This window comes from Python bivittatus, unplaced genomic scaffold (genome assembly GCF_059951505.1).
Source record: "Python bivittatus isolate LINGU-HERP-01145 unplaced genomic scaffold, Pbiv_v1 ctg000850_np1212, whole genome shotgun sequence".
Taxonomy (NCBI): Eukaryota; Metazoa; Chordata; class Lepidosauria; order Squamata; family Pythonidae; genus Python; species Python bivittatus.
In genome coordinates, this window is record NW_028277112.1 from 25,700,750 (window position 1) to 25,713,349 (window position 12,600).

Genomic DNA, 12,600 nt, shown 5'->3' on the forward strand with positions numbered 1-12,600 from the left:
TCTTTTCCAAATCTCAGTTTCCTGACAGGTTCATCATGACAGACATAGTTTCTCAGATAGTTAGGCCTTAAACTGTCAAGTCTTCAATCTTTTAATGATAAATTGTGCCCGCAAACAATCAGCAGCCAATGTAGGCATTTAGAAATGGGTGTACCATTGTTTTTTCAGTTCAAAACAGCCCAGATCAGTTTAAACTGAACAAGTTAATTTACTGTATTTACCAATTTCACTTCTACATCACTATGCATTCTGCTTATACTTTCTCTCTCATTCTGTGTCAGCAAATATATCCTTCTTGGAAACCTTTCCATCATCCTGTATATTTCCTCTATGCAGTTAGAGAAGTGCACTGTCTTCCCATTTGCTGTCCATGACCTAGTTCACTTCCACTTGTACTGATACACCTACAGTATATCTTATACTATTACATTTTGCGCAAGTTGAAGATTATCACATATAGAGTGGAATAAAGTATTGATCTAATTATATCACCAAGGTATGGCTGACTGGTGCCAAGTCTGACTGTATAAAACACATCAAAATATTTAAATTTTGATTCTGGTCATCACAAAATAAATTATTAAAACAAATACTATTGAGGCATAATGAAAATGCAAAACTTCTGAATATGTCCAACTCCTTACAAGTCAGACCTGTGATGTCACTGAAAAAAAGCCCCATCTCATGCAGATATTTAAACTACAGAATCTTTCATGTGTTCAGCTGTACATACATTGACTTCAATAGGAACTTGAACCTTCTGCAGTTTAGACATGTATGCTCTATAATTGACCTTAATGAATATCAGATGATAGGGACAGGACTGCTGGTTGACACTATTATGGTATTTCTTGTTTTAATAAAGCCAAAATAGGCCTTATAGCCTTCAGACCTATCTAAGCCATTCCAAATGCAGTACTTCCAAATAAGCAATTAAAGATAAATTTAGAAAGGATCAATTAAATAGCAGTATGTTTGCTTAAAATAAACATATTCTTTAGCTTTTTTATGGAATATTTTGCTCAGAATTTGTATTTGAAAGATTCATAATATCAAATCCACCCTATAGAAAGTGCAACACTTTTTTAATGGTAAGAGCCTGCTTCATAAAAATTAAAGCCACTATGCACTAAAAGCCCCAAGTTTTAATCTTTAAAATAACAGAGATTTGAGACAGATTGCATTTGAATTTCTTCTCATATCCATTTGATGCATTAGAGGTGATTTCCATGATGTCATTCTGAAAGCTAAATAAACTGTTTGTGTAGAAGGTTAACAAGCTGTGGTGGCAAGCAGTCTGTGTGGGATTACAGCTGAGTTGATTTGATCAATTGCTTTTCTTACCAGAAGTCTCTGGATGAGACACAACCCAGAGTTCTTACTTTGGCAGATGAAGAATCCATGGAGTCAACACATACCATGGAAGTAATGAGCATTCTTTCAAACTTCATTTTTCATCCAAAGAGAAGGCAAGTATTTCAAGTCATTGTGGCTCATACAACAGCCAAAATGATATCTATAAATAACCAATCAAGCAAGCAAATAAATCTTACTGTAGAAAAGTAATGGAAAGCTGTCATGTATTATTATTGTTGGTCCCACAGTCAGCCAGTTGTTTAGACTGGATCTGGCACTTTTATCCACCTATCAAGTCCTTCCCAAGGACCTGCGATAGGCAGATGTTGTTGTTTGATGGTGTTAAAGGTATCGTCGCAGGATGTAAGCTGTTCCAGGTAAAGCTGCCTTTTGCAATTTTCTGATAGTGATTTTGTCAATGCCAGTGGTCTTCAAGTGGGATTCCAGATGTTTTGGGATTACACCTGAGGCGCCTATTACTATTGGCACTATCTTTGCTTTCTTTTGCCATAGTCGTTCTAATTCTATTTGCAGGTCTTTATACTTTGTGATTTTCTCCAGTTCTTTCTCTTCTATTCTGCTGTCTCCAGGTATTGCAATGTACACTATCCATATTATTATTATTATTACATTATTATTATTATTTATCATCATCATCATCATTAAACACATACATGAAATCACAAACACGTTTTCTACTAGGATTGTGCCCACTTTGAAAAAATTATTCAGAAGAATTGCTTTGGACCATATACAGGTATAGTACCTGTCTGCCACTAATTAAGGTAGTATTTTCTTTTTTAGGCTTCCATGACACTCATTTAAGGACTCAGCTCATTGAAATGACTCTTAAAGCAGCAGGATCTTTTTCCAGGTTCACAGGAAAAAAAGTGGCAGCTGCTTTAATGACTAGCAGAGAGCTTCTTTTGAATATATTTTGAAATATGCACAGCCCTATATTTTACTATGCTAACATTTCATCCTGCTTGGGCTGGAGTCTGTGAACATTTCTTGATATGAAACAAGTTCCAAATGGAAATGTTCCAAATAACTTCTTTCTTTACAATTTAAAAAAAAATGTAAACATATCTATGCAAAACACACTTATTCCATTTATTCTTTTTGATACCAAAACATTTGAAGGATTCATTCCAAACGTTCAGGCAAGGGTTCATCTGTGGTATGAAAGAAATGTTGCACAGATTCAGGAGAATAATTTAATATATGTGTGTAAAGGTTTTCACTTTAGTAAAGCTTAAGGCACTACTCTGTAGTCTTGGTGACTAGACTGGTTTTTTTTTTTTTTCACAACCATATGAAAGTGTTTTGCCTTTGCCAATTCTCTGGCTTTTTTTTTTTTTTTAAACTTCCACCTTGGTCTACAGTCCCGAAATTTCCTGATGACCTCTCTGCTGCTGATCTCCCTGTTAAATATTAGCCATATTTTTCACATTTAGCTTTTTTTTTTTTTTTTTGCTCTGCTGAAGTCAAACAAACATTCTGAAATCAGGCAATGGCAAACCACTCCATATTGTGCCCAAGCTAATTACATGAATGAGTCTATGAAGTCTGGAAATGTAATCAATGTGAAGGTACATTCTATCACTTATGGTGGACTTGTGAAAAGGCTAAGAAATATTGGAATATGATATGTATTTTGATTCAAAAGGTTTTGAAAATAGACTTGCAATTGAAACCAGAGGCCTTTCTTTTAGGTATGATGGATAAACAAATGGAAAGACAACACGGAAATTTATTTCTTTATATGATAACTGTGGCAAGACTCTTAGATGTGCAAAAATGGAAAGATTTACAAATACCAGATACAAATACAAATACAGATACAGATACAAATACAAATTCAATATCCAGAATGGATATTGGAATTAATGGAATTGGTGGAGATGGCAAAACTCACCACTCTCCTCAGAAACAGGGCACTAACTTTGCCTCTACTTGGAAACCACTCTTAGACTTTTTGCTTGATACTCAAAAAAATCCAACTTTGATTTTGGGATTTGCTGATTAATGTTATAGAAATGTCTTGTACAAATTATATGTATTATCCAAATAGATTGGTTTTAGGAATCTTCTTGAATATTAGATTAAAAACTATTTTTTACTATGTAAACTTTTAGGTATTAGAGTAGGAGGCAAATATATTCTGTATCTATACATGTACCAAGGAAAGTCGGAAGCTACTTTTTCTTTCTTATGCTGCCCCTCCTTCTTCTCTTTTTTTTCCCCCCTTCCTTTTTCTTGATTTTTCTGTATTTTAACTTTTTTTGAAAACATAATAAAATTCATAATAAAAAAAGAATGAGTCCATGAAGTCATAGGGAGATCAAACAATTATTTGGCCAGGGAGTTCAACCAAGGAAAGGGAAGAGACCAAAGTGAGGAGAAACCCCAAGACAGGGGAAAGACTGCTGACTAGTTGCTGATGATTATTGACTCCTGGGTGCTGTTTCCCAAGTGTTGTTGGTTGTCCATTGCGTGTGATTGGAGCACTGCTTTCTGCTGAGTTATGAGGCAATTTTAGAGGACATGTAAGGAAGTTACAGGGGAGCACCTAAGAAAAAATCCACCTCTCTCATTTTCTCTGTGAAGTCAGCAACCAGGGACAGCCAATCAAGTGTTTTGTATCGGCATTTTGCCAAAGAGTGTGCAAGGGGTTCTAACAAAGCATAGTTTATTTTATTTCTTCTGGTCATTTGAGAAACACAGAAATGAAGAGACTTCTCTTTTGACCTGTGTGGGATGTACCACATTTGTTTTCTTTCCTGAAAATGACAGGAATAGCCTGTCCCTTGAGGCAAATGCATATTAATTGTTCTCCTGGAAAAAAAGGTGAAGGTAATAGATATGAATCTGTCCTCAATTGTCAGCCCTTCAAAGTAGGCCATGTCAGGAAACAGACATGATAAGAACTACTGGGATTCACTGTTGAAGGGTATAATAGCAGAAAGTTGAAAGCCTGTCAGAAATTCTGTCTCCTGCCTCTTATACCAAACAGAATCAAGGCAGGGCAATCTTGAGTTTCTTTCTCATTCCTTCCTCCCTCCCTCCCTCCCTCCCAGGTCTAAGCTGGTGTTTTCCTAACAGCTATTGAATTCCTTCTTCAGGGCCATCTCCATAGTCCTCTACAACTCTCCAGGCTATGAGGGAAGATGAGAATTTTTTCAGTCAGGAGAAGAAGCACATGCAGAGGGACAATGGTATGAAGAAGGCTACCAGAAGATAGAGGATAGACAAGCAGAGGGAAGAGAAAGATAGAGAAACTTGTCACTCAAAGTCCAAGCCTGACAAGAAAAGGAGATTTTTAGGAGGTTCAAAATAGATTCCATAGCTTCCCTATTGTTTATGCTTCTGACTCCTTAGATAAAAGAAACTGCTTTAAGCCTAAAGGAAAAGTCTCTACCAGTTCTGCAAAGTGAAGAATTCTTGCCCCTTCATGAAAGAGGAAGTGATAGGTGAAAATACCCCAGAAAAAAAAGCTTATGATTTTGTCCCATGCCACTAGAGATACCTGAATTGTCTCTGAGATAATGGTCACAAAACCTAAAAGATTTTGTACACCTTGTGGCTTCACTTAAATGAGTTGGACTGAGGGGGAAATACCACATTATCATCAGTACAGGTTAAGGTTGACATAAGCCTTTGTCACTCATACACTGAGGATACCATAGTATCCTTCTGGATCAGCTTTGGGGATTGGGAGTGGGTGGCACTGTACTGTGCTGGTTCACTTCCTTCCTGCGGGGCCAACACCAGTTGGTGTTGATCAGATGCCACAGGGTTCAGTGCTCCCTCCACTCCTGTTTAACGTCTACGTGAAATTACTGGGGGAGATCATCCATCACCATGGGCTGAGGTATCATCAGTACAGTATGCTGATGATACTCAACTCTGCCTCTCCACCCCTGGTGAACTAAGCGATGCTGTTGGTGTCCTGTCCCAGTGCCTGGGGGCTATGGGAGTCTGGATGGGGAACAACAGGCTTCCACTGAACCCTGGCAAGACTGAGTGGCTTTGGGCTTTAGGGCCTTCTGAATCTGGGACTGTATCATCTTTGGTACTGGATGGGGTGGCACCATCCCAAACAAAAACAAGCCCATTGCACAGTCTGGGGGTCCTTCTGGACTCATAACTCCTGTTTGTGGAGTAGGTAGTGGTTATGTCCAGGAGGGCCTTTGTGCAATTTCGTGTTGTCCACCAGTTGTGCCCATACCTGGATCATGATGCTCTGCTCACAGTTACTCACATCCTAGTTATCTTCTGAATGGACTACATGGGGCTGCCCTTGAAGAGTATTCAGAAGCTTCAGCTGGTGCAAAATGCAGCAGCACAGCCAATTATGTGCGCTCCTAGAAAGACACACCTTATACCTCTGCTCCGTGAGCTGCATTGATTACCAATTTGTTTCCAGGTGCAATTCAAGGTGCTGTTTTTGACCTTTTAAGCCCTCCATGGCATGAGGCCAGGTTATATGAGGGACTGCCTCTCCCCAATTATATCTACCCATCTCATCAGGTCCAGCAGGGGACACATATTACGGGTCCTGTCTGCTAAAGTGTTCCATCTGATGGGAACCAGGAGATGAGCCTTTTCTACTGTGGTGCCCACCCTCTGGAACATCATCCCCCCCCCCCCAGGTGAGGTTGGCCCCAACCCTTATGGCCTTTCAGAAAGCCCTTAAAATGTGTTTTTTTCTGTCAGGTCTGGGGATCCCCTGGCAGCAGAGAACCCACACTGGTTGCACCATGTATAACATCTTAATTTAACCTCCTCACAATCTCGTTTTTACTCATGTTAATTATTTAATTGTTTTAACTGGTTTTTATATTTTGTTTTAATTGTTGGTTTTATTGTATGCTGCCCAGAGTCACCTTGTAAGAGATGGGCAGACATATAAATTTGATAGATAGATAGATAGATAGATAGATAGATAGATAGATAGATAGATAGATAGATAGATAGGTAGATAGAATAAGATGAAAGCAACATCAGAGGGGACACAGCAGAAAAAGACAGTTGCCGGGCCATGTTTGTGCCATGGTTAGGTACAAGTGTGGAAAGACCTTTAGAGAGGGCTGCGTGAGCTGCCTTGAATATCTTCTTGTTGGAAGTTGGTTTGAAAAACAGACTAATTGGGATCTAGTAGGTTCAGCAAAGAGATAACCACTGACCCTGTGAAGAAAGGGAAAAAGTCATTAAAATGGAAACATATTCTCCACTCTTTCTAGTTTTGCGATGCTGTTCTCCTTTTAAGTTCCTTTGCCAGCTGGGTTTTCACTTTCGCTTTTAAAAATTAGACTCTGGATTTTGTTTTATGTATTGGTATGACATACAGAATCACAAACAAGCCAATCATATTTTAGCCTGGTGTGTTCTGTAAACCCAGCTCATGTGATTAATTTATATTTCATAATGTCATGGGAACCCAGAAGACTGGGATAATTGCATATGTTAACTATGTGTTATATGAACCTAGCCATAGGAAAAGAACAGATGTTAGTTAAGTTAGTTAACAATTACTGGTACAGTAATTGTTTTATAAAGCTTTTAGGTTTTATGTAATTGTATTTTTATTTATTGTTTTAATGAGTTGTATGCCGCCCAGAGTCCCCCATTAGGGGAGATAGGCGGGGGTAAATGTAAAGGAGGAGGAGGAGGAGGAGGAGGAGGAGGAGGAGGAGGAGGAGGAGAAGAAGAAGAAGAAGAAGAAGAAGAAGAAGAAGAAGAAGAAGAAGAAGAAGAAGAAGAAGAAGAAGAAGAAGAAGAAGAAGAAGAAGAAGAAGAGACCTATATTTAATTGTTCAATCCCATTCATTGTTGGTTATCATTAAAACCAGTAAAACATTCACATTCTGAATGATACAGGTGTGGGATCTGGTTCTTATATTTGTCTGCTTTAAATCTATTGAACTTTATGCTGTGCTTCTTATTTTTTCACCTGGTACAGGCAAAGGAAAGAAGGGAGAATCCAACTGATGCTTATCTGGCAGAGACAGAGGGACAAGTGGTTGGTGGGCTGATTTCTTCAATGTATAGGCTTTCTCTCCAGGATCTCAAGATATCTTACAAGGGTGTCTCCCTTCATTTTATTCTGACAACAACCCTGTTAGGTAGCTTGAACCACAAGGAAAAAAAAATAACTGGCCCAAAGTCATTCAGTGACCTTTCATAGATGAATGTGAAGTTGAACCTGGATTTCCCTAATTTTAGTTCAACACCTTAATTGCTACACTACATTGTCAGTTGGTTTTCCTATGAGTGGGACTAGGATCTCCTTCCAGCATAGCTTTCAAACTAATGGAAGCAGTGGAAAAATATTACTAATTTATTCCAGAACATTTACAGAGTACATTATTTACTGTGATATACAAATCTGCTGGCAGATTCCGTTTCAAAACAATTTAGTAACTTCTCTAGTATTGGATTAAAGAATTCACAACAGCTCAAGTAATTTATCTGCAGTTGTCACCAAAGCCACACTAATTATTTTCCAATGCATATTAACCACTTAAAAATCAAAATTAAAATGAGATGATCACCTTGTTGTTAAACCTGTATAGCTATGATGTGTGGATGCTAACACACATCTGACAATGCTGCAATAAAAACAAATATGAACATGAGCTCTATCTCCCATCAATGTGAGTATCACTTATTTCTTTTCTGTTGTGTTGTTACAAATTTTGGGAAGTGATATATGCTTACAGCATACAAAGTAGGCTGTAAGCCAGCATCAGTCATTTTTAATGAGAAGCTGAGTAACAAGAGAGCAAATATAAAATCTGTCTTCCATTTATGCCATCCACAAGACAAAAAAAAGTCAACAGAGAGTTTCCACGGGGACTGTGTAAATTAAAAAGAATAAGTTTGGAGATAATAACAAGAAAACTCTAGACACTTGTTCTTGAAAGAAAAAGTCTACATTTCGTCCCATGGTTATTATCCTGGTAAAACTAGAATCAAGCAAAAGAAGTGATTACCTGGAGACTGTAGTTGCACAACCTCCATCTTTTCCCACTGGGCCTTGGATAGAGATTCCATGCAGGTCTATTTGAAATGAATGGTGGTTAGCCCGCAGTGGTGCTTGCAAGTTTGCATTCAGTATGGTTCTCAGTGCTTAGAACTGATTTTTCATCCAAGAATGATGGGAACCCAAATTCCTCAAGCAAACTCAATAGTGAAAAAGCTGCTCCTACTCTTCGGTTAATTAATTCCTTTGCTGTCACAAGATACTTTCCAGACACAAATATTTTCAACCTGGTTTATTTTGTTCTTGGTAGCAGCTGCATATCTAAAATAAGGCCTTTGACAGTGGCTCAGAAAGGCTATGTGGGGAGAGTTGGGGAATCTGCTTACCAAAATGCACTCCCTAAATGTTAACTGCTTTCTAGAATCACACATCATTTATTGCCTATGAAGATCAAATGTTAGAGCAAAGTAGAATGACCTGGCAATTCTTTACACTTTGCTATGACTTCTTCAAGCTGCTCTGTCAGTAAACTCAAATTCTTATCTGATTTCAGGTAGCATAACATTATTTCTCTTCTTGCCCTAAGGTTTTTAGAAAGAGTAATTAGAAGAAATTCATTTATTGAAGAGAGATCTATATACTGCACACAAGACTGTAGATGTCATTACTTCAAATTGGACTGTACCACAAAAACCTTTATTAACCTTATCTGCTGATCAAGCTGTTGTTTCAATCAAATTCCTTTTGGTTGCTCAGGGGGCTACACTCAGAAGTCTGCAGTTTTATGAGGTTTTTTTTTCCTCCAGAAAACAGAATTGCTCAAAGCCTACAGAAATGAGCAAAACTAAAAAACAAAAACAAAAACCTACCAGTTAATACAGCATGCTTATTGATGGCCTGTTATGCTAGACTGTGAAATTGCTAATATGAATGGAATACTATCTATTGTTTCCTTACCTTGTACTTAAAATCCATTGAGAGATACAGTCATAGATCTGCAATATAGAGCCATGGTATAGCCAGTATTTTAATTTTTTCAGCATCAAAAAAGTCAGATACACATATTACATGTGAAATTTTGCAAAGAGCTATTCTATGATTTAAAAAAAAGAGTTATTCCAGAATACATACCATCCTTTCTTCACAACCATTAGGTAAATAATTCTATCATCATTTATTTATGAACAGATAATCAAACACTGGAAGGTTATTATGAAAGCGCCAAGAAGAGTAAGGCAGTGCCATTTCTTTGAATAACCCCTCCTGACTTCTTCTGTACGATGTAGAGAAATGTTTGCAAGGAACCTTGTTGATTAAAAATAATGAGGATCCAGCTTCTTTAATAGATAACCAGGTAGGAAATGTTATCACAGCATCATACAGCTATGCAAGCCTACCTATGAGGTTCCATGTTTTGCTACCAAAATTGATGGGTATTTTGGCATAAAAAGTTGAGCTTTTTTTTTTGCTCAAATTCTGGATGCCACTATATTGCTGATAATTTCTGGCACAGTTTTGAACACAGCCTCATATTGCAAGCATTATAGCATTTATAGATGTCTCTAATATGAACCCATTGCTTTCATTAGGACCTATAAAGCCTTATATAAACTTGGTTTCAGATTATTTGAAAGATAATACCCCTTCTTATTAAGATATGATGATGATGATGATGACGATGACAAAGATGATGATGATTTAGCAGTAATATTTAGCAATATAAGGATCCTCAGGAAAAATTCTCCTTTCTGTCCTGCCATCATCAGAGGTGTGTTTGGATGATCATGCAGGACTTCCTAATATGGGAGGATTAAGCTAGTTTTCTCTGTATTATTCTTCCATTGGAAGGCAAGAACTTTGTTATTTTGATCCGTCCTTGAGGCTTCAACATTGGCTGTTTAAATTAAGGGAATACTAAAGGCTCTTGTTCTCTGACGTGTTTTTAAAGAGCGTTTTGGCCATGTTCTTAATTTTTGGTTGGATGTCATCCAGCAAAATGTGGAATACAAATTCCCATGAGTAACTGATAGAGTGAAGCTACCACCTCACCCCAAGAAAATGAATTGTTATCTATTTTCTTTCTTATTTTTACTGTAAGGGGATGAGGCAACAGGTCACTTGGAACCCAATTCATACCATTTTCAATAGACCAACTTAGGGAAAACCTATTTGGTTCTCAGGAGGAAACAACTGCCTTGAGTATACTGCTTCACTGGTTCTTGTCAATCATAAATCTACTCCCATCCCCACTTTCTCCAAAGTCCGGCTATGAAGAGCATTAATTGAATGGCATTTGTGTCAATCATAAAACTATCTCCTTTATTCTTGGAGAAAGGAAGTCTCTAAGGCTAAAGAAAATAAAATATACTGCAAAATGTAGGAAGAAAAATATGCAAGACTCTGGTAGAGGGAACAATAAAATAAAGAATAAGGAAGACATATTACTGAAACATGGGCATCGCAGATAATAGGTCCAGAGGCTGTATATGTGACACTGCAGGATTGAAGGAAGTAGAGATCACCTCAAAGGAAGGGTAGCTGATAGTGGGACTCTATATCTCTTAAGCGGTGAAACAGCATCATCATTTAATATCTCTAATGTGATCCAGAAGTGTTGAACTACAGCTCCCAGAATTCTCAACTGGTATGGCCACTGATATTGTGTTAAAGAGGGCTTTCTTGCCCTTTCTATCAATAAAACTGAAATGATCAGTTAGATGTACAAATCTATATAATTTTATCTTTATTTTATACCCTGATGTACCTGCTCAAATAAAGACAACTGCCATTGTGTTTTTCTTGCCATGTTAATAATTGTTGTTCACGTCGGTTTTCTTCAGATATGGCTAACAGTAAAATCATGAAGTGTAGATAAAGGAAAACAGATCAGCTTTCTTTGTATCATTCAACAGTGGTGCATAACAAACACAACAAATACTTATCATGCCACATTTTAATATTAAATTTTCACAAAAATATGAAGCGAGAAAAGCAAACCACAAACAGGCTTCCTGATAAGCATGTCACATACATCTGTGAAACGGGATTCATGAAATGGCTTGATATTTATGTTTCCCCTCTGCTCACATCTCAGTGTAATAGATTACCCTCTTGTATCTAAAACATCTGAAAAATAGGATTATCAGGGACCATTTAATGCTAATAAAATTTCATCCAAATTAACAGCTACTAATAAAAGAATTTGATCTGAAGATCCCCAGATATGAAAGTCCTGAGAACAGCCTTCCTCCATCTGACGTCCTCTAGATGGATTGGAGTTTAGTTCCCTGAATTCCCAGGGACACTAGCTAGAAATTCTGGAACTGGAATTCAAGTTCATTTGGAAGGCACCAGGTGGGGAGGCCATGTTAAAAAGCAGCAGATGTTGTTTTTCCCTTTCAGAAAAATCTTTTATTATTTATGTATTTATTTTATTATTATTATTCAGATTCATATTGGAGTTGTTTACAATAATCGTGAGAGTAGATGACAACTTTTCACCTTTCCTTCTTTTGTGTGTTTATTATTCTGATATTTTATCCATAATGAAAACAAGGAAAATGTCATTAAAAACAAAAACATTATTACCTATAATTGTCCAGCAACATACCAGCAATACTGAGAGGCAGAAACTGATAATCCTAGCATAAAAATTGTATTTCTAGAACTGCTGGAAAACAGACTAGGATCCCTGGAAGGAAGTCATCAAAGCTTAGTAGACAAAATGTTTAATTCTACTGCTCCTTGGTGACATGAAAGCACAAGCTGATTATTATTTTTCTTTCCAGAACCTGCCATGCCCTGCCAATCTAATATAAATCCTACGGCAAAATAGACTGCAATACACCCAGATCATTCTAAGTTCTGGTTTGATTAGTGCAAGCCTTATAGCTGCCTGAAGCAAGACAGAATCCAAATGGATTCTCCACACATATACACACACTTTAATTCAACATTCTGAAAGAACTTTCTGCACCATTCAAACAGCAATTCCTGCTTTCATCTATTCCCTCTCCCCAAGGATAGCAGGTCATTTAAACCTACTACATGATATGGCTTGCTTTGACTGAAGGGTTGATGTAAGCAATTTCTCTCTCCCCTGCACCTCTCCTTATCCTTGTTGAAGCAGAGCTATCATAAGAGCTGTTCACAAAACCATCAAGTAGAATGAAAGATATGAGTTCTGAAGGCATCGCTTTCCTGGCTCTGCATATCGATTCTCTAATTCTCCTCGCAGAAAGGCAAAAATGATGGCC